This window comes from Eumetopias jubatus, unplaced genomic scaffold, assembly GCF_037043125.1.
Source record: "Eumetopias jubatus isolate StellerSeaLion01/CBP00866 unplaced genomic scaffold, mEumJub1_p1.0 scaffold_1, whole genome shotgun sequence".
NCBI classification, from domain to species: domain Eukaryota; kingdom Metazoa; phylum Chordata; class Mammalia; order Carnivora; family Otariidae; genus Eumetopias; species Eumetopias jubatus.
Genome location: NW_028274807.1, coordinates 79,126,344 through 79,146,961, shown reverse-complemented (window position 1 = coordinate 79,146,961; position 20,618 = coordinate 79,126,344). Strand labels below are relative to the sequence as shown.

The window sequence follows — 20,618 nt, the reverse complement described above, 5'->3', positions numbered from 1 at the left end:
GGAACCTCGCTCCTTCACCACCCTACCTGAGGCCTCAGGTAGCTGTCTGCAGGCTGGGGCCACACGCCCCTTTTGTATTTGCGGTGTTCCAAAGCACCTAGTGCCTGCCAGGCCTGATGTCGGGAGGTTCTTGTCAAACCCCGGGAAAGAGATTTTGTGTTTTCATATTCTACATAAGAATAATTCAGAGAGGTTAAGTGACTTGCTCAGGGTCACGCAGTCTGTCGGTGGCAGAGCCAGGATTTATAGTTCCCGCTTGAAAAGCCCGAGAGAGTGTGGGATTGAATCCTCCGGGATCTACGGAGTGGGGAGGTGAGCCAGCATTTGGGGGTCCCGGGGGTCCCGGGGGTCCCGGCCCAGCCGCCTCGCCCCTCCCCCTGTTTCTCCGTCCGGCCTCCTCAGCCGGAGGCAGGGGCCCAGCATCACGCAGTGCGCTCACCAGGCACCCCTCGTCCGGAGGCCCGCTTACTAGCGACCCCCGGAGGGCCACGTCAGGGGGTTTGGGGCACCGTGTGACCGGGGACCCACCCCGTCGGCCCGACTATTTGCATAACAGAGACCGTCGCTTCCCCCGCCCCTCTGCCGCGCTCTTCTCCCCTCCTTCGCCGTCCCCTCCACCCTCGGCCCCGGTCCCCCACTCGTCCCCAGCAGACCCTCCTGCCGGGACCTGGCGCCGGGCTCCCAGCCGCGGCGGGGAGCGGAGTCGGGCGGCACCTGGGGGCGGGGAGCGCAGGGCAGGGCCAGGCTGGGGAAGACGCCTGGGGCACTGCCCGGCGCTAACAAAGGGAGCGGCTGCCGGCCGGCGGGGGCGCGGAGCGGGCGGAGCCGCCGCAGCCCGGGCGACCGGGCGCGCAGCGAGTGAGTAGGGGTGCGCGGGGCGGCGGTGCGGCCCGGGGCCCGGGTGGAGGCGTGCAAAGGGGCACGGGAGGGGAGCGGGGCGGCGGGGCGCGCGGAGCCGGTGCCCTGCGCCGCCTCAGCCGTCTCGCCCGCGGGCCGGCCACCATTTGGGCCGGGGTGTCGCTGTGCTGGTCCCGGCCCAGGGACCGCCCTGGCTTCCCCCGGGCTCCGCGAGCCTGCGGACCCACAACAAACCCACGTGCGCTCGGCCCCCGGGAGCCCGGCTTTCCCCACCGCACCGTCGGTGAGGTGTGGGACGCCTCGCAGACTCCGGGGTCCTGCGTATTCCCGCAGCTGGATTTGCGGACCGGGAAACTGAGGCCTGCGGGGGGCGGGTGGGGGCTCAGGCACCATAACAAACGCACGTGCGCTCCGCCGCGGGATCCCCGCGCCTCGCTGGCCCTGCCAGGGCCGCCCGGCGCAACCGGGCCATTGTCTCAAGCCGCGGGGGAGGGAGCGGCGCTCGGGGCGCCTCTTGCCGGAGGAGGACGACGGAGACATTGAAAAGGTACCACTTGGCCGTCAGACCAAACTGCCGGACTATAAAAGGGGGAAGCGAAACACGAAAGCAGTTACAAAGCTTACCCCAGGCCAAGAGCCTGTCCCCGGCCGTGGTGCATTACTTGATGCGACCAGGACAGCCCCCTCACTTCCACCGCACGTCTTAAAGACCCGGGTTTGAATTAAGGGTCCATGGGCTCCCCCCCCCAAAAAAAAGACGGTGCCTAGCGCACCATTGTCCCTGCACTCTGGCGACTGGCCCTGCTGGGAGATGGCGAGCGCCTCCCCAGCCTGCAGAAAGAACGGTCCAATTTAAACAGCGCCCAGCGCGCTTTCGGTCTTCTTGGCCTCTTGCTTGCTCTTTGCCTTGTAGGTCCTTTCCTTGCGTCTAGCCAGCCCAGGGATCATTGGCCCCTTTTGGCTTGGGGCTTGTTATGTGTTTTTACACGCAGGGCTAGCTGAGGCCTCTGGTTCTGGGGGAGGGTCGCTCGTATCTTCAGTTCTATCAATTTGAGAGAAATTCTGAGGTCCAGCGAGGAGAGGGCTCTTGTTTGTTTTGCTTTTTCTTTGCTTACATATGCTCTGCTCAGCTTGGCAGATTTTAGTTAATCAGGCCTGTTCCGGCAGTGGTGACGTGGGTGGGAGGGTGAATCGGCCTCACAGGTGATGGTGTTGGTGCAGAAGCAAGCCCCTCAGGTCGTGGGAGTGGGCGGTAGGCGTGTGCAGGAGCCGAGGCACCGCTGCCAGAGGACCTGCCCAGCCATCCGGCCGCCAAGACCTCTGGAAATTAAACCTGTCCCTGGGGAGAACTGGAGGGCCTTCAGCCCTACACCTCTGCTGCTGAGGATCCAGAGGGGATCTAGTGAACCCTCTTATTTTACAAGCTGGAAATGGAGACCTGGAAGGTGCAGCCACTTCTCCGAGTTGAAACCAAGTGACATCGGAAAGAGAGAGGATTTGAGTCCGGGTCTCTCAACTCGCACGCTGCCCCCAGGCCTTGCCAGCAACCAGAGGCGAAACCAGGATTCTGGGGTTGGTGTAAAAGTCCGTGACCATAGGCAGAACAGAGTTAAACAAAGAAAGTAATTCAGATTGAAGGCAGCACCCTTCCATTATCCCTTTCAAGAGCTCTTTATTCATTTGAGAAAAGACAGATTTAGTCGTTCTTGACTCTTCTCCTAGCCTTTCATAAGCTTAGTTATTTTTCTCTCATTGCTGCCCTTTTCCCCTCAGACTGGAATAGGGCCAACTGTGGGGACTTAGATGTTTTGCCTCTCATCCCTATGCCAGGAGGCCTTTGTTTGGGCCCAAGCATTGGGCTGTTGACATTGGCCCCGCAGGGAAGAGAGTGTCTCTAAGGGGGCTACTCCTGAGCCACTTGTGGGAGAACAAAGCATTGTTTTCATTGATTTTATTTAATTAAATTCTTTTTGAGAGTTCCACGGAAGCAGCTGCCTATTTTTATATTTGGCAGAGGAGAAGTTGGAAAACCAAAAAAACACTTCAGGTCTGGGTTTCCCCAAAGCTAGTGTGCTGTTTCCTCCCGTCCCTGTTATCTCCTGGCTACACTTGTTTCTTTTCCTAGGGGTTCTAGAGGGTTTCATTTTTGTGGTCTTGCCACAGGGCACTTGAGTAAAGTTTTATCAGGATGCCCGCCTTATAAGGAACTTCTGAAATCCCCCCGGCCAGACCCTTTTCTTTTCCAGATGGGAAAACTGAGGCCCAGAGACATGCAGCCAGGTGTCTGCTTTTAGTGTCTCCTTTTGCATAAAAGAGTTGTTGTTGGTACCCCAGAGTAAAGTCAAAGTTATGATGGTTGTTATAACAACACCCTTTAAGTCGGAGAATGAATTCCTTAGGGATTTAAATAGGTGTTGGTTATTAAACAAAGCCATGGATCCCAATGGTCGCTATGGTAAGGAGCATTAACAGTCATCATCAGGGATCAGTTTTCCTTAGTGTCTACTAAATGGTTTACTTTCCCCTTGTCCTGGCCTCCTCCATGTTCCCCAGTCTATTGCTTGCTTGCCCAGTAGGGAGCTGCTTTGAGTATCCTCATAAAGCAAAAGGCAGCAAGAAGTCGGAAGACAGAGACCCCACTTAGCTTTTTGTGCTACTTATCTTCCTTGGCTGTAGTTTCCTCCCTTGTACAGTGAAAGTCCTTCCTGCCCAGTCTCTGCACAGGCTGTACTAGTGGGATGGAAGATGCTTAGGCCTTGGAATCAGAGGAGCGGGGTTGAGTCAACCCTTCTCTCCTGGGTTCCTTGAGGATAGGATTGTATATTGTGAGGGGAAGAATGGGTATGTGTCTCCTGGACTTGTTTTGGGTATCAAGTCACGTGACACAGGCTAATGACTGCTCAGAGCTCTTGGCAGGCTTGGGAGACCCTATCTAGTGAGCAAAGAAGTGTGAACGTCTGCCAAATTGTAAAGTTGTGAAGAACGTGTGATTCTAAGGTAAATAAACCTAGTAAAAAAACAAATAAAAAGCAAAACCATAACCTTCATGCCCAAGTTATGCGGTCTAAAGTGATCCCATTCTATTCACTCCATATTTACCGACGAGCAGGCAGGCTCGGGGTGGGGTCCTATGCTGACCTGGAGTAACAAAGAAGCAGATCCGTTCTTTGCCCTATCACCCTTGCTCAAAACATGTTTGGATCTCCCTTTAGAAATTGTCCTCAGAAACCCACCGAAAATAGATCTAATTTATCTCAATATTGACCTGTGGGGGTGTGGGGGTGGGTTATGAATCAAACCAAAAACTGAGTTGGGGAGAAACACCTTATTCTTGTTTGTATGCATGTATACTGAAATGACATGATAGCATTCTGGTTCCAATAGATGGACTTTTTAATAGTCTTATCTGTAACAGTGACATTGTAAGCAATGCAGTTTCAAAGTCATTACTAGGGTAATGGGTAGGGTTCAGGGTAGCCTTCAGAATCCGTTTGGTGATTTAAATTTTATTTATTCGGGGCACCTGGGTGGCTCAGATGGTTAAGTGTCTGCCTTCGGCTCAGGTCATGATCCCAGGGTCCTGGGATCGAGTCCCGCATTGGGCTCCCTGCCCCTTGGGGAGCCTGCTTCTCCCTCTGCCTCCCTCCCTCTCTCTGTCTGTCTGTCTCTCATGAATAAATAATATCTTTAAAAAAATAAATTTTATTTATTGTTCTGATTATAAAAATCAAGTATGCCCATTGAGGATAATTTGGAAAGTACAAAAAAGTATAGAGAAACAGAAAAATATTCCATCATTCAAAGGTAACCACTGTTAACATTTGGCAATTTTCCCACTGTTTTTTTTTTTTTCTTTTCAATGGATTTGTTTTCTCTAAATGGTTGAGAACATGCTGTATGTACAGTTATCTCTTGCCTTTCTTGCATAACCTTCTCAGATATACATGTCATGGTCTACATCAGCATTAAAGCTGCCTCTTTCATTTATCACCCGTATCAGCTGCTCCCCACGTCCCAGGTCACGTGGCCCATGGGATCTGATCATTCCAGTGATATTTCAGTGAGGGCCTGTAGAGGAAGGAGCCTCCAGCATCTTCTCCCTAGCCCAACCTGCCTCAAGTGTTCAAACTCCAGCGATTTTTTTTTTTTTTTTTTAAGAGAGAGAGACCACAGGCACATGAGGGTGGAGGGGGAGAGGGAGCGAGAGAATCTTAAGCAGGCTTCACGCCCAGCACGGAGCCTGACACAGGTCTCCATTTATGACACTCAGATCATGACCTGTGCGGAAACCAAGAGTCAGATGCTTAACCTACTGAGCCATCCAGGTGCCCTCGAACTCCAGCCATTTTTATGTAATTTTTTTATTTTAGAAAAAGTTTAAAGTATAAGGTGAAGGGGCAAGTGTCCTACATGTGACCTTGGGTTCTCGTCCTGCTCTTGTAACCTCCAACAACTTGAACAGTTTCTGTAGGTATTAAGTCAGCAACTCCTTAGTCATTTCCTAATTCAGTCCTCACATATTTGAGTGCCCATGCTAAACCAAAGATGTATGAGAAGAGTTCAGCTTTTTTTAATCTTTTTTTTTAAGATTTTATTTATTTATTTGACAGAGAGAGAATGAGAGAGAGCACGAGAGGGAAGAGGGTCAGAGGGAGAAGCAGACTCCCTGCTGAGCAGGGAGCCCGACGCGGGACTCGATCCCGGGACTCCAGGATCATGACCTGAGCCGAAGGCAGTCGCTTAACCAACTGAGCCACCCAGGCGCCCTGAGAAGAGTTCAGCTTTAAAGAAGCTCATGGTCCAGAGGCGCCTGGGTGGCTCAGTTGGTTAAGCATCTGCCTTCAGCTCAGGTCATGGTCCCAGGGTCCTTGGATTGAGCCCCGCATCGGGCTCCCTGCTCAGCGGGGAGTCTGCTTCTTCCTCTCTCTGCCCGCTCATGCTCTCTCTCACTATCTCTGTTGCTATCTCTTTCTCTCAAATAAATAAATAAAATCTTAAAAAAAAAACCCTCATAGATTTAGTCCCAATTACATATAAAGTCTTAAAGTACTGAAGTATTACATATTGTGGGAGCAGTAGAAATTAAGAGCACAAGTAATTGAGGATTTGATTAGTTTTTATCGAGGTATAATTGATATACAACATTATATTAGTTTCAGGTGTACAATTTAGTGATTTGGACATTTGTGTATATTGTGAAATGATCACCACAATAAGTCTAGTTAAGCATCTGACTCTTGGTTTCGGATCAGGTCATGATCTTGGGTCGTGAGATGGAACCCCACGTCAGGTTCCATGCTGGGCATGGAGTCTGCTTGTCTCACTCCCTCTGCTCCTTCCTTTGCACGTGTGCTCTCTCTTTCTCATAAATAAATTAAAAAATCTTAAAAAATAATCCATCACCACATATACAGAATTTTTTTTTTCTTGTGATGAAGGATTTGAATTCTTGCTCATCATTTATCACAGGTGGACAAGCTAGTTTAAGCTCAGTGAACTTCAGTTTCCTTCTCTATAAAATGGGTAGCAAAGCCCTTACTTCACTGGGCCATTGTAAGGATTACATGGAATCATAGCTAAAGGGTCCAGTGCAGTGACAGGTATATAGGCAGCACTCAGTAAGTGAGTTATTATTGTTATAATTGAGATTTTTCACAACATGCAGAAACTTTGGCTCTAATATTTTTTCTTAAAATGATAGCAGACCATTGTATGGCTTTCTGTGCTGAGGGAAGCAGAAAATTCATTAAAATGGGACTACCTGCCAGGTGACAAATTGAGAGGGAAACGATCCACTTGCATGACGCATTATAAAAAAAGTCTTTTCCCCCTTCTCCTTCTCCTCCTCCCCCTTCTTCTTCTTCTTTTTTTAAGTAGGCTGCCCGGTGTGGAGCCCAGTGCGGGGTTTGAACTCATGACCCTGAGATCAAGACCTGAGGTGAGGTCAAGAGTCGGATGCTTAACCCACTAAACCCCCAAAAAGTCTTCTTAAGGACAATTTCAAACATACAAAAGTAGAAAGACTAGTGTAATGAAGCCCTGTGAACAATCACTTATCTTCAACAATTATCAAAATTCATCGCTGACCTATAGCCCCACAGTCTGCCCCAGATAACTTGGAAGCATATCCCAGACATCTTATTAGCATGATGCATATCTGAGACATTGAGTGGTCCTGCTCTTGGAGCCTGTCTGCGTTGTCACTGTTATGAGACAGTGTGTGTGTGTGTGTGTGTGTGTCAGAGGGAGAGGGAGCCAACCAGAGAACTTCTGAAGTGTTACTACTCAAGTGAGGAGGCTCTGCTGCATCCCAAACTGACAGGTTAGAAGGAGCACTGAATTTAGAGTCAGGAGCCTTCGTTTTGCAGAATGTTCCCACCCTTTACCAGTTGTATGCTTTTGAGCACATTTGTAAAAGTTTGGCCAAGTACTGAATGAGGTCATCCACGTGCTAGCCCAAGCAGCGCGATGTTAGGTGGACCCGAGTCAGGCTGGACTCCAGCCTTCCCTTCCTGAGAGGCAGAGTTTCCGTATGGATTTAAGGCCCCAGACGACAGCCCCACCGCCCAGGAGGCGTTCAGGGAGTGTTGCTGCCCGTCTCATTCTGAGAACGGGCTGCTTGCTCAGATGGGCACCTGGCCCACAGGTCACCCCGTGCCCGTGAATCTCGCCTCGTCCCCTCTTACTTAGCCTTTCCCTCTGATTTGTAGATGAGGGCAAGGAGGCCCAGAGAAGGGAGGGTGTCTTCTAGCTGTGCCGAGAGACAGGCCCTGCCTGAGACCCCGTTCCCTCCAGGCTCCGTGAGCTTGGTTTCTTCTCTCTGGCTGTTCACCCAAGTAGGGATTTCTGACTCAACTGAAAGAAGAAAGTTGGTTTGTTTTAGTAATTAAGTTGAAGCCCTCTCTTTAATCCTCTGGGGGTCCCACTCTGTCAGCACTATGCCTTGTGGTCTCCAGCTGTCGCTAGCTAGCTGTGTGTTAGGCAAGATGCATGCCACCCTGGGCACCCCACCTCAGGGACCCAACTCTTAGCTCTCCAGGCCCCTTCCAGCTCTGAGATGATCAATGACAAAGGGGGACATGTAGACCCAGGGTCAGGGGGTTTCTCTATACACGTAGTAAATGAGATCTGTTTCAGTATTCAAACAGGGTAAAAAATGAACCCCCTCACTTTTTGCCATTTTCCTTGATCCCACTTCTCTCTGAAGTGGGATCTGTTTGCACTTTGTGGGTCCTTCAGCCCCTTTGGTATATACATTTATGTGTGTATTCCATGGTTATATGCAGATACATTCTAAAAATTCAGTAAATAGGGGAGCCTGGGTGGTTCAGTGGTTGGGCATCTGCCTTCAGCTCAGGTCATGATCCCAAGGTCCTGGGATCGAGCCCCACGTCAGGCTCCCTGCTCAGCGGGAGCCTGCTTCTCCCTCTCCCTCTGCCTGCCGCTCTCCCCGCTTGTGCTCGCGCTCTCATGCATGATTTCTCTTTCTCTCTCAAATAAATAAATGGAAGTCTTAAAAAAAAAACCTCAGTAAATAAATTCCATTATAACTGCCACTTTGCAAACCTGCATTTTTCACTTTACTGTACGTATTGGAGCTCTTTCCCTATCAGTGTATGCAGATATTTTTCTCGTAGCTGCATTACACTCCATACGATGATGTTTATTTAACCATAAAAATGTTCCATAAAAATATATTTTGAACTGTATTTAGACCCTTGACATATGGAACAATGGTTGTAAATGTCAGTTTAAGTCAACTCATTAAGCTCTGGGAAGGGTGGCGAGGGAAGGGATGGGCACAGGGACACTGGGGACCACACCCTGGAAAGCTGGAACAAAGGGCTCCTGGGAAATTACTAAGAGGCTGACTGTTTGGACAGGGTTATTTTTGGAGAAGCCTGCCTGCTTGGGTGCCCGAGGCTGCAAGGGCAAGACACTGAGCTGCGTCATCACCTTCTCCTCCTCCTTGCACTGTCCCCGGCACCGGCCCCTCCAAGTTTGTTTCTGTTCCCAGGACCCCCCCCCCCCCCGCCCCCAGGAGAGACCCAGGGGGAGGCCTGGAACTGGAGAGAGAGGGATGGAGGAGGGAGAAGGGAAGGAGAGGAGTATTTGGTATCAGGCTTGGAGGAGGGAGTACCCCAGTGCTCCTCGGCTCTGCCTGATCAGACCCATCTGGAGTGTTCTGTTTCGCTGGCTCCAATACAGATCATGGTAAAATGCAGCACACCCAGAGAGGGGCTACTTGGAAGACAGAAGCTTAAGCCACCCTATTGAAAGTGGGATGAATGCGGAAACTGGGCTTTCTAGCCTGCAGGGAATATGAAGAGGCACCTTCTTCACGTGGAGAAAGGATCAGAAGCCCCCTGGGTGGTTGCCGTGGAAGGGAGAACCAACATAGGTTGGGGGAGACATGGTGGCATGGCAGATAAGGAACAGCTTACTCAGCAGAGCTGTCCAACCATGGAACAAGCTATGTCACAGGGCAGCGAACTCCCTGTCGGGGGTGGGGGGGGAGCATTCACGCAAATGTTGCCCGTGAACTTGTCTGCCATCAGAAGATTCCTGCTTTGCAGACCCGGTTGACCCAAATGCCTGCAAAGAAGGCCCCTTCCGACCTTGGGAGTCAATGACCCTGGGGCGGGTAGCAGAACGAGGCAAAGTAGGACTGCGGGGTTGGGGCACGTTATAGGGGACGTAACCGGAGCAGCTCTCACCTGCTTTGTAAAGGTGGAAAACAAATGGACGCTTTCAAAGGAGGCTTAACCATTGTTTCCCCTGGATCTTGGCAACCCTCCTCCCGTTCTGTCCTTGGCTTCAGCCTACTTGACTTTATATTCACAAATTATTTCCACAGTAATAAATATATCACATACACTTTAGATGACCAGGAAATCTGGCAACCAGAAAAGAACTACATGTCCCAGGAGGATGATTGTAAATTTTTTTTTCATTACAGTCTTTCTAAATCTGCATCCATCTCCTGGTTTCCCTAGCACAGTGATGAGATGTCATTCGGCTTTAATTTTAGCAACACACTACCCTTTGCAACCTCTTGAAGGTCCTCCGGGCTAGAGTTGACAGCATCCACCATATTTATATTTAATGCTTGTCCCTTTCTTTCCTGAGGATGAGGAAGAGCCTCTTGGACTTAAGTGTTAGTTGAGTCTTGGTGAGGGCAGCGTAGCAAGTTTACCGTGTTCTGGGATTTTGCTGTGCTCCTGGCCCTGATGAAGCACTGTGTATGTTTTCTCATCCAGTCCTCATAGCGACACTCCGTGTCTTGGTATCATTAGCTCCATTTTGCAGATGAGAAAACTGAGCTTCAGAGAAGGATAGAGACTCACCCAAAATTCCACTGCTGCTAAGGACAGAGGCTGGTATGGGGCGTAGCTTTTTCTCTGTGTTACGTTACAGGTTTTTCCACTGCTAATAATTCTAAGTCCTTTGAGTCTGAGACAGTGGTTCAATTCCGAGTTTCACTGGGGGCTTGGCCGAATTTCTCCCTAGAGGGACCGATGGAAGTTTTCTATCTTTCCCCTGAGAACATATGAAGGAAAGAATTCATGGGAGAGTCATGTGTGGATAGCATTTTCTCATTCCCCTTTTTGGTAAGAGTTTGTGTCAATCCTGGTTTGCCCTTTTAAAAAACTTTTTGCTTGCCCTTTAAAGCTGGGATATCCACCTGACTCATTATCTTGTTATGACTGGGCATAAACCCACTGGTGGTGAGTATGGCCACAGATTGGGGGTTACCACTGCTTGGCTCCCTCACATGCCTTTAGCTTGTAAATGCAACTCGGTATAGGCACGGTGAAGGGCTTACCTTGCACCTGTGGTTCTAGGCTCTCAAACAGTTTCTTCTCTTTTGGAATTTATTATACATTAATTTATTCATCAAATAGTTATTGAGTGCCGATTATGTGCTAGTCATTGTGCAAGGCATTAGGAATATTTACATAAAGGGCACATGTTGTAGATAACACGCACACACGCATTCAGTGTAACGAGCAGGGCCTTGGAGGTCAGCGGCAGACAGACTTCCTGTGTCACCCTCTTCCTCTTAGAGCCCTTGCTTTGTTCGTTCATTCAACAAACTTTGAATGTCCACTGTAGCCTGTGTACAATGTGCATTTTTAGAACAGAGACCCCAACATTCCCATAGTTCTGTTCTTCAGTTGGAGGAGGGCATGCAGATGTTAGTTGCGATACTGTGTGATAAATGTCATGAAGTGGGGAAGAAGGTGTAGGGAGTTTGAGAAAGCTTTCCGGGGCAGGTGACACCTAAAGCTGGGTCTTGGAGGGCAGGAGCCGTTAGCCTCCAAGGAAAGGGCACTTGAAGGAGAAGGGGCTGAGGGAGCAAAAGTGTGGGGTAAAACATGGCTCGCTGCATGTGGGGGGAACCACTAGCAGGTTGGTGTTTCTGGAAACGAGCGCGGAGGTCAGGAAGTGGTGGGGACGGGGCTGGACCATTACCTGCATTACCTATAATTTTCGTAACTTCCCTATGTGGGATATGTACCATTATCATCCCCATCTAGTAGGTGAGGAATCAAAGGCTGAAGGAGGTTCAGCACTAGGGGACAAATTGAGGTGCTTGTCCTTGAATGTAGGCCTACTCAGCTCCCATGACAGTGCCTGCAGAGGCAGGCTGGGAAGGTCTCGCTTGCTGGCTAAGGTGCTTGTTCCTTCTCTTTTGATCTTTTAAGGATAATATCCTGCTGAATCTTCTTCCTTCCACCTGCGTCATAGTGTTTTCCAACATATAGTTAAATTGGGACTAGTGGGGCTGGTGTTGAAGCCTTCCTCTGAGTATTGGTTCTAGTTTTTGCCCTCCTTTTCATTCAGAAAATCAGTACTCCAGAAGTCTTCAAAGAAAACCTTTATGTGCCTAACCATATACGAAAAGGGAGATGAAGATTCATGCCCTTTCTCAAAAGTTCCAGGTTCACTTTGTAGCCCAAGCATTACCTGTGAATGTTTAGTTCCAATAAACCGTTGGGGACTGGAGAAGGAGCAATCAGTCTGGGCTGGAAGAGTCTGGAACAGGTGGGTCTTGAGCTGTTCCTTTAAGAATGAGTAGGATCAGGAAGGTGGATGACTCACAGATGACCTATGAGTAAAATTATTCTGTCTCTCGCAGTGAAAAATGGGATCCCATTGGCCTATTCTCCCCATCTCCCAAGCTAATTTCTGGCTTGGAGTTGGCTCTTGGGTTGGAGAGACAGTATCCATTCAAGCATTCAAGTAAAGTTTTTTGAAAAGTAACCAATGGAGAGCTCAGAGACAAGATGATCAAACTATGGAATGAAATAAAGAATAAGGAAACAAATGACGATACAGACATCACTATGGAAAAGTTACTAAAAAAACTAAATTGTTCGAGAGGGAAGGCTTGAGGAGAATCACAGCATATGCCGAGAACAATAAGGAAATTAATCAGAGAAAATCAGAGATCTAAAAGTCCTCCGGAGGTGATCTCTCAGAACGGTAACTGGGGCATCTGCAGAGACACACGTCACTTCTGCTCGTGGTCTGTTGACCAAAACGTGGACACACCTGAGTGTAAAGGCGGCTGGGAGAACATCTCCAGCTGGGGGGCTGGGCCCCCTCTGAAAACTCTGGTTTCAGGAAGGTCTTGGAAAATGGATATTGGGACCCATTTGTCTCTGTGCAGAGCAGAAAGTCCTGTTGGCCTCAGGCTTGATCAGCAACAGGAGAAAACTTGAGAACATGGAGAAGAAATATTCACAGGGCTCTGAGGGAAAGGCAGTGTCACTGAAAACTTCTGCCCTGAAGTAACTCACTCCCCCAGGATAAGGCAGGTGGCCAGTTCTCATGTGTGCAAGAACTCAGGGAATATAGCATATAGGAGCACTTCTTGGGAAAACCTACTTGCTGATGAAAAGGATGGATCCCAAGTGCACTTAGGAAGGCATGGTTAAGGGTCATTTTGTGAGCCCCCTCCTTTAAAAAAAAAAAAGAAAAGATTATTTATTTATTTATTTTAGAGAAAGAGAGCGTGTGAGCCCTTAATCTACTCAAATAGAGAGAAGTGAAGCAAGGGTTGGCAGGAAGGCTAAGGAATTGAATGTGAGAAGTAGCAAGGAAGTGCGGGAAGTGGATGGCTGGGGGAGGTTGCGGAGCACGCCTGTGTGCTAACCTTCCCGCTCTCAGACTGTCTAAAGAGACAAAGTCATGGCTCCAACATTTCAACTCATTCTTTTCTTGAACTTGGAGGGATCTTTAAGGAAATAATATCTGTTTTGGTGGAGAAACATTTATGAGAAGTCCAGCTTTTTTAAAATTTTCCTTTTCTGTAGAATGGAAATAAAATACAATTTAAAAATAAAAACAATAGCTATTTTATCAAGCATTTCAGCCATCCTTGTTTCATGCATGCTGCCCTCCTCCACGCTTCTATCCACATGTCAATGTAGAGACATGTAAGGAGTGATATTAATCTATTTTTTTTTTCTGGATAGTGGGATCTTGGGTGGCTTTTAGTTCTGTATAATTTTGTGTTAGGCTATCAAAAGGTATTGTTGGGGCACCTGGGTGGCTCAGTCGGTTAAGGGTCCGACCCTTGGTGGCAGCTCAGGTCATGATCTCAGGGTCTTGACATAGAACCCCGTGTGGGGCTTCCTGCTCAGCACAGAGTCTGCTTGTCCCTCTCTGTCTGCCCCCCCCTTCACGTTCCCTCCCTCCCTCCCTCTCTCTCTCTCTCTCTCTCTCTCAAATAAATAAAATCTTAAAAAAAAGGTATTGTTGAATACTGATGCTCAGGGTTGGGGAGCAGGGGCAGATGCAATGGATGAAGAGGACATTGTGTTTTCATGGGGAAGTTCGCGAGTCGGTTACATGAACAATGAACTCTAGGCAGAATGAGACACTGTAAACCAGATGACTCAGTGGGTGGCGGGGCCCAGAGGTTGAAGAGGAATGTTTCACCAAGGAGATAGAGTTTGAACTGGATGCTGAAGAATGGAGAGTTCTGATGGGTGGAGAATGGGGGAAGAGCATCCCTGGCCCGGCGTGCCAGGTATGACGGACCGTATCTCTAGGCTGCCCAGCAGCCCTATTAGAGAATGGGCATAATTATCCCTATGGTACAGATGGCGAAACTTGAGGTTAAGAGAGAGAGATTTATTTGCCTGCAGTTGCACAATAGGAGACTGTGGCTTGAACCCCCTGAGCTGCCTGCATGCCAAAGCCCCTGGTTTTTCTACCACGCTATCATTTGTGGTGCACAGAAGACCAGAAGCGGCCACCTTTGTGCAACATAAAATATAAAAATACAAATAAATATAAAAAATATTTTTTATAGTTAAAGACTTTCTAGATAACTATACTTCATATATTTTACCTACATGGAGACTTATGAAATATAAATAAATCTCTTTTCCATGTAAATTTCAGGTAAATATAAGAGCCTAATTATGGCCCAGACGGTAGTTGTTTGTAGCCTCAAGCTACTTAGTCCTAACACTAATTTCCTTATCCATAAAAGGGGATAATAGTTGTGGGGCTGCCTACCCTCAGATTTGTTTTCATGTTCAAATGAGATCATAGATGTGAAAAGATGACAAAGAATAAAAGAGCCACACAGAACGGTTTGTTATTGTGGGCACACCCCTTGCCCTTCTGAGAACTTAGAGACATCTGTTCGAGCACCCACAGGTGTCCATAAAAACTCCCACAGTCACAGACATGTTCCCTGCAGTCTTGCCCCAAACCACTTGGTCACCAGGCAAGAAGCTGCGCTCTCCTGACTCAGACAAGCAGCTGGGGGCTATGAGGGGAGGCGGTGGAGAGGGAGGGAGGCAGGTCCTCTGTCTGGGTCTCCTGCCTGCCTTCCTGGTTGCTGGCAAAGTCTGGGCCAGAGCTGAGCGAGGCGGGGCAGCTGTGAACAGCGTGGTGAGTTATCCAGGGCAGAGGAGGGTGTCCCAGACACGCCAGGCCACGGGACGGAATGTCGCAGCTGCCAAGTGAGCAGGCCCTGCCAGGTCCGCCTGGTAGAGGCTTGTGGTCTGGAAAAGGGACAGGAGGGGCAGAGATGCCAGGGGCCTCTGGAGCAGGCTTTACTTTTCAGGAGTGCTGATGAGAACAAGGCAGGGCCCTGGCCTCAGAGAAATTGGTCTCCAACACAATACATCAGGGTGGGCTGGTAGCCAGACCTCAGGACTGAGCTAGTGTGGCCTAAGGCAACTCACATTTTGCCCCAGGAAGGATTGGGATTGTTTGAGGTTCTGGAGTGGGGCCTACCGTGCCACTGGGGGCGGTGGGGGGTGGGGGTGGTGTCCAAAAGTCCTGTTGTGTGCGTTGTGTGGAGGTGGTTTTAGAGAGAACGAAGCTACTCGTTACTGCTGAAGAAACCAATTTCTTCATCCTACTTGTCTCTCGACTATGTTGACACAGGCTTTTTAACTCCGCTAGTTCAGGATGGGCCCCTTCAATTGCTGGCACCTTCAGCAAAGAGAAGACCTTTCATCTCGGACACTGTACTCCTGTTGTTACGTGAAGTCAGCTATGTTAGACAGTGGCCCCCTGGATGGCAGGATGCTGACTGGGCTCTCAGCACAGCCCAGGCCCAGCACGGTGCCCAGCCCTCCCCGGGCTTGCCCTCTGCCCCCCGAGACCAGGATGCAGTCAACCCCAGTGAGCTTGAGCAGGTGCTTTCTAGGGAAGGTCAAGGTGTGAGAGCACAGTGGGAGATGCAGGAGCCCAGGTGGGGGACGCTCAGGGCAGTCCTTTTTCACCGGTCACTTCTGGCCTCGGAAGTGAGACCCAAGCAGCAAGATGAAATAGCAAATGTTCTCTGGGCTGATCCGTGGAGCTGAGCCCTAGGGCAGGTGGAGTCATGTTTAGGACCTTGCTCTTCTTTTTCTTATCCTGTTGGGAACCAGGGTCATAGGAATTTGTCCCAGGTAAGAAGGGGGCAGGGCATTGAGGGAGCTCTGACAAAAGCAGTTGTGTTGGACCCTCATTTATCCAAGCAGACAGCCTTTGTCAATTGTCTGGTGTTGCGAGGATGCTGGCCCGGGGCCTGAGCTGGGGGTGGTTAATGACAGTGTAGGGAATAAATCCCCAGAAGACGCTTCCTGCCAGAGGGCTTGTGGTGGTTCCTTTTTTGCTCTACACAATGAACATTTCATTCTGGCCTATAAATCCAGAGGAGAGCAAAGATCAGGTAAGGAGGAGATGGATGAAAGGCACTTCCCAGGGACATGCTTCTGCACTTGGAGAGTACTGCTCTTGTCTCCGGGACTGTCCACGTGGCACCCAGAGTGGGGGCTGGGAAGCAACTCCCTGGCTTCCCCATTACCATCTGCAGGGTCCTCTTTCTCAGAAAACCCTGTCATGTTGTGAAAAACACCACATGCTGTGCAGCCAGATAAACTCGGATTTAATTCCAGATATGCCTCTACTTCTTCTTTTTCTTCTTCTTCTTCTGGCCACTTACTTCGCTGTCTGAACTCAGGAACTCACCTTCTCTGACCCTCAGTTTCTCATCTGTAATCTGTATTAATCATTGCTACCTGACAGCATTGGTGTGAGTCCTGGGTAGTGCTTAACCTAGTACCAGCATGTAATTAGTGATAATAAGTGGTGGTTATTTTTAATGTCATAGTGATTTTCAGTTATTGGCCATGGGCCTGGCACTCTGCTAGGCACTGTGGATCGGAAGCTACGTGAGGTCCAGCCCCTTCCTGGAGGAGCCTCTGTCTAGGAGGAGAGGTGGGGGTACAGTCAGGATGCAGATGCATGGGAGCTGCACATGTTGCTGATGGAGCAAAAGGCAGGGGCCGGGCGGGCCCAGAGAGGACCAGGTGAGATCCCCACGGGGGGATGGGGAGGGGTTGCCTGGGCAGTTAGGGTAGGGTAGAAGGCAGTTCACACCTGGGATTTGGCATGAGATCCACTGATAAGGGCCGGCAGGAGCTGACAATAGGGGACAGTGGGGGACCTGCAGGGGAGCCCACAGGGCTTCTATCCCCTGCTGGCATTCGAGTTCACACAGTTTAGGCTCAGGATAGAGTATGCAGTCTTTTTCCAGCAGTTGGGTAGACATGGACAGGGTCCTAGCCAAGACTGGCTCGGGGAGGGGGTGTTGAGATGGCACCTATCACCACAGAGATCTCTCCAGGTTCAGGGCTAGGATCAAGGGTGGACCTTCCCAGAGGGAGTAGCACAGATCACCAGACAGGAATTACAAATATGGAACCCCTGAAATGCAGGCTTCACAAAACTTTGGCGCAAAACTGTTGTCACGTTGAGACTCGGAGAGGCTGGGTGGGAGGGGTGACTGGTGAATGCCAGTGCTCAGGGTCACAAGCAAAGAACCACAGGGCACCTCCTTAACATTAACATTTCAGGATAGACATTTGTGATTTTAGTTACTTGCAAATGACTTCAAAACCCGTAATAGATACAAATTGAGTGAATCATTTGGATGAGATAAAAACAAAATTATATTTGATGTTTGCTACAAGGATAGTTTACTTCACTTTGCTGGTGATAAAAATAAACGTAACAGCTTTCATTTACTGGACTCTTATGGTGTGCACCTTACAGGGATCTCACGTAACCCTGATTACCTCCAGCTCACTCCCCCCAACCACGCCTGCTGCCCCCAGCTGAATGCCACGGTAGAGAAGCAGACCGCTGTCCTGATGGCTCCCGCTCTAATTCACCATCATGATCCTTAAGTGGACTTGGGCATTGTCAGGCCATCTTTCTCCATTCCCTGGGTCCAGTGGTTCTCAACTCTGGCTTCCATTAGCATTACCTGGGGGAGATCATAAACGGTACTGCAGCCTGAATGCCACCTAGAACGAATGAATTCAGAGTCTTCATGGAGTGGACCTGGACATCTCAACCCTTTTTTAAAGCTCGGCTGTTGATTCCAATGGGCAGTCTTGGCTGAGAACCACTGCCATTTTCTCTGATCTAGGTGACCGTTCATACCTCTTTCTCGGTCTTCAAACCTCCCATCCTTACTTTCAGAACCTTGTTTCCCACTTACCTGAGAAAGTAATGGCAATCAGAGAACTTTCACACCTTCTTTCCGCCACCAAATGTACGCCCATAAATTCTACTTTCTGCCTGTTACTGTGGATGATGAATTCTTTCTGCTCCTATTTAAGACCGACCCCTCCACTTGTGTGCTGTGTCCTATTCCCTTACTTAATTAAGGACATGACTCCAGCAATATTCCCTTCTCTTTCCAATGTTTCTCTCTCTCTGCTGGCCCATTCCCATCTGCCTGCCCCATCTGTCTATCTGTGGCTGTTGTTTTTCTCCCACTGAAACGCACCCACACGCATATGCACATGCACTTCTTCCCCTGACCTCATCTACCCCGCTAGCTGCTGCCTCATTTCTTTGTTCCTTGAAAGAATCATTTGCTCCCTGTAATTCCTCTTCTCTCCTGACTTAAGCCCAGTCGAATGAGTACTTTGCCTCCATCACTCCACAAAAACCACACCTGTCAGGTTCACCAGTGACCTCCATATTGTCAATCCCAATGGTCAAATCTCAGTCCCTCTCTTGATTTATCAGCAGCGTTTGATTGGTTGGTTCTTCCATTTCTCTTGACAAAGTGTTTTCTCTTGGCTTCTGGAATAGCACACCCTTTGGTTCTCGTCTTCTGTCACTGGCTTCTCCTCAGTTTCTTTTGTTAGCTCATCTTCACTTGTTCACTTTGGAGCACCTCAGGGAGCAGCCCTTGGACTTGACCTCTTCTCTGTCTCCTCACTCCCTGGTGATCTCCTACCATCCATATGTCAACAACCCTCAAGTTATAGCTCTATCACAGACCTTTCCCTGAATGCCATACTCTTATATTCAGTTACCGCATTTCCTTGGGTGTCAAATAAACATCGCAATGATGACAAGTCCAAGACTGAACTGCTTTTACCTCGAAAACCTCCATTCCCCACTTTAGGAGAAGACAGCTTCATCTTTCCAGTTGCTGGGGCTTCAGACTATGGAGTCACTCTTGACTCTCCTTTTCTCATGCTGCATCCAGGCTATCAGCAAACCATCTCAGCTGCACTTGCAAAGTAAATCAAGGAACTGACTACTTGTTTGATCCACTAAATTCATGCTGGTCAAGGACAGATCAATCTCTGCTTTTAATTTTTAGAATAGCTTCATAACTGGGTCTTTTACTTACATTCCTGCTCCTGTGGTCTCCTCAAAACAGCAACTAGATTGATCACGTTAAAAGATGTAGTATGATGTCATTTTTCTGTTCAGAAACCAACAAGGGCTCCCCATTTCACTTAGAGCCAAAGTTCTTTGAAGGGTCTACAAGGTTCTGCAGGATTCGGTCCTCAGGACCTCATAGACTTCAGCTCCTATAATTTTCTGTCCCTTTATTCTGTATTACTTCATGTCCCTTAAACATAAATCACATTTCTTTTTTATTTTTTACTCAGAGCCTTTGCACTGCTGTTCCACTCAGTTGGAACACCCTTCCTTCATACACTCTCCTTGTGTTCCCTTTCTTTTCCTGAATTCAGGTTTCTTTCTTTCTTTCTTTCTTTTTCTTTCTTTCTTTCTTTCTTTCTTTCTTTCTTTCTTTCTTTCTTTCTTTCTTTCTTTCTTTCTTTCTTTCTTTCTTTCTTTCTTTCTTTCTTTTTAAGATTTTATTTATTTATTTGACAGAGAGAGACACAGCGAGCGAGAGAGGGAACACAAGCAGGGGGAGCGGGAGAGGGAGAAGCAGGCTTCCCGCTGAGCAGGGAGGCCGATGCGGGGCTCGATCCCAGGACCCTGGGATCATGACCTGAGCCGAAGGCCAGACGCCCAACGACTGAGGCTCCCAGGCGCCCTCCTGAATTCAGGTTTCTAACTAACCGTCACCTTATTTGAAAGGTTGTTCTGACCATCTTATATATAAGATAATCTGCATCCCGCTGACTCTTCCCCCTTTATCCTGCCTGTTGTTCTTCGGTGGCATATATGGCCACCTGGCGTATTTACTCTGTGTCTCTTCTCACTGGGAAGTTGTTTCTATGAGGGCGGGGACTTTGATCTCTTTTGTTCGTAATTATTTTCCTAGGACCCAGAGCAATGCCTTAGGAATAGTGGGCAAAATACATAGTTGTTGGCTGAATTTAAGTTAATCCTCACATAAACACTTCAGAATAAGTTGGAATTACCCAACGTTTATAGATGAGGACACCGAGGCTCAGGGAAGTTAAGTAGCTTTTTCAAAGTAACAGGGCTTTCTAGGATAGAACCAGGACGCACACTTTCCAAGCGACTAGACGCTCTCCCTCTTGAGCCTGGCCTCCCCTAACCCCCCCCATTCCAACTTGCCTCATTTTTTTCCACCTCTCATTGCAAGCAGGCAGACCCACAGAGTGACAAAATCCCTGTGAATATGCCCCAAGTGTGACTGGAGGTGTAGGAGGTGCATACGAAACGCACACACTATATCTGATCTACAGTTTCCAAATCCAAAAATCTGTAAAAACCAAGTTTTATTTTTAACCTGTTTGGTGGCAAAACCTGTCCCGGACTAATGTGACGCTATTTATAAATCTGTAACCTACTTAGCATAAACATACATTTGTTCTGCGGCAGAAATATTACTCGCTCTCATTATGAAGAGCTGCCCTGCCCCAGCTGCAGGTGTTAGGCAATATAGTGTGTAGGCCGCATACCACTTTTCCAAAATATGAAAGCATTCTGAATTCTGACACTTAGCAGGCCTCGGAGATGCCTGATAAGTGATTATGGACCTGTGT

General features: G+C 48.7%; 1 protein-coding gene across 3 annotated transcripts in view; it reads left to right on the top strand.

The window, feature by feature from the left end:
* Positions 1-635: 635 nt before the first annotated feature.
* Positions 636-20,618, top strand: part of ST6GAL1 (ST6 beta-galactoside alpha-2,6-sialyltransferase 1) — a 126,532-nt gene continuing 106,549 nt past the window's right edge. For all 3 annotated transcript variants that reach the window (XM_028100937.2, XM_028100935.2, XM_088025076.1), the window contains exon 1: positions 636-858. The gene's annotated coding sequence lies outside the window, so the exon portion shown is untranslated. The remainder of the gene's footprint in view (positions 859-20,618) is intronic.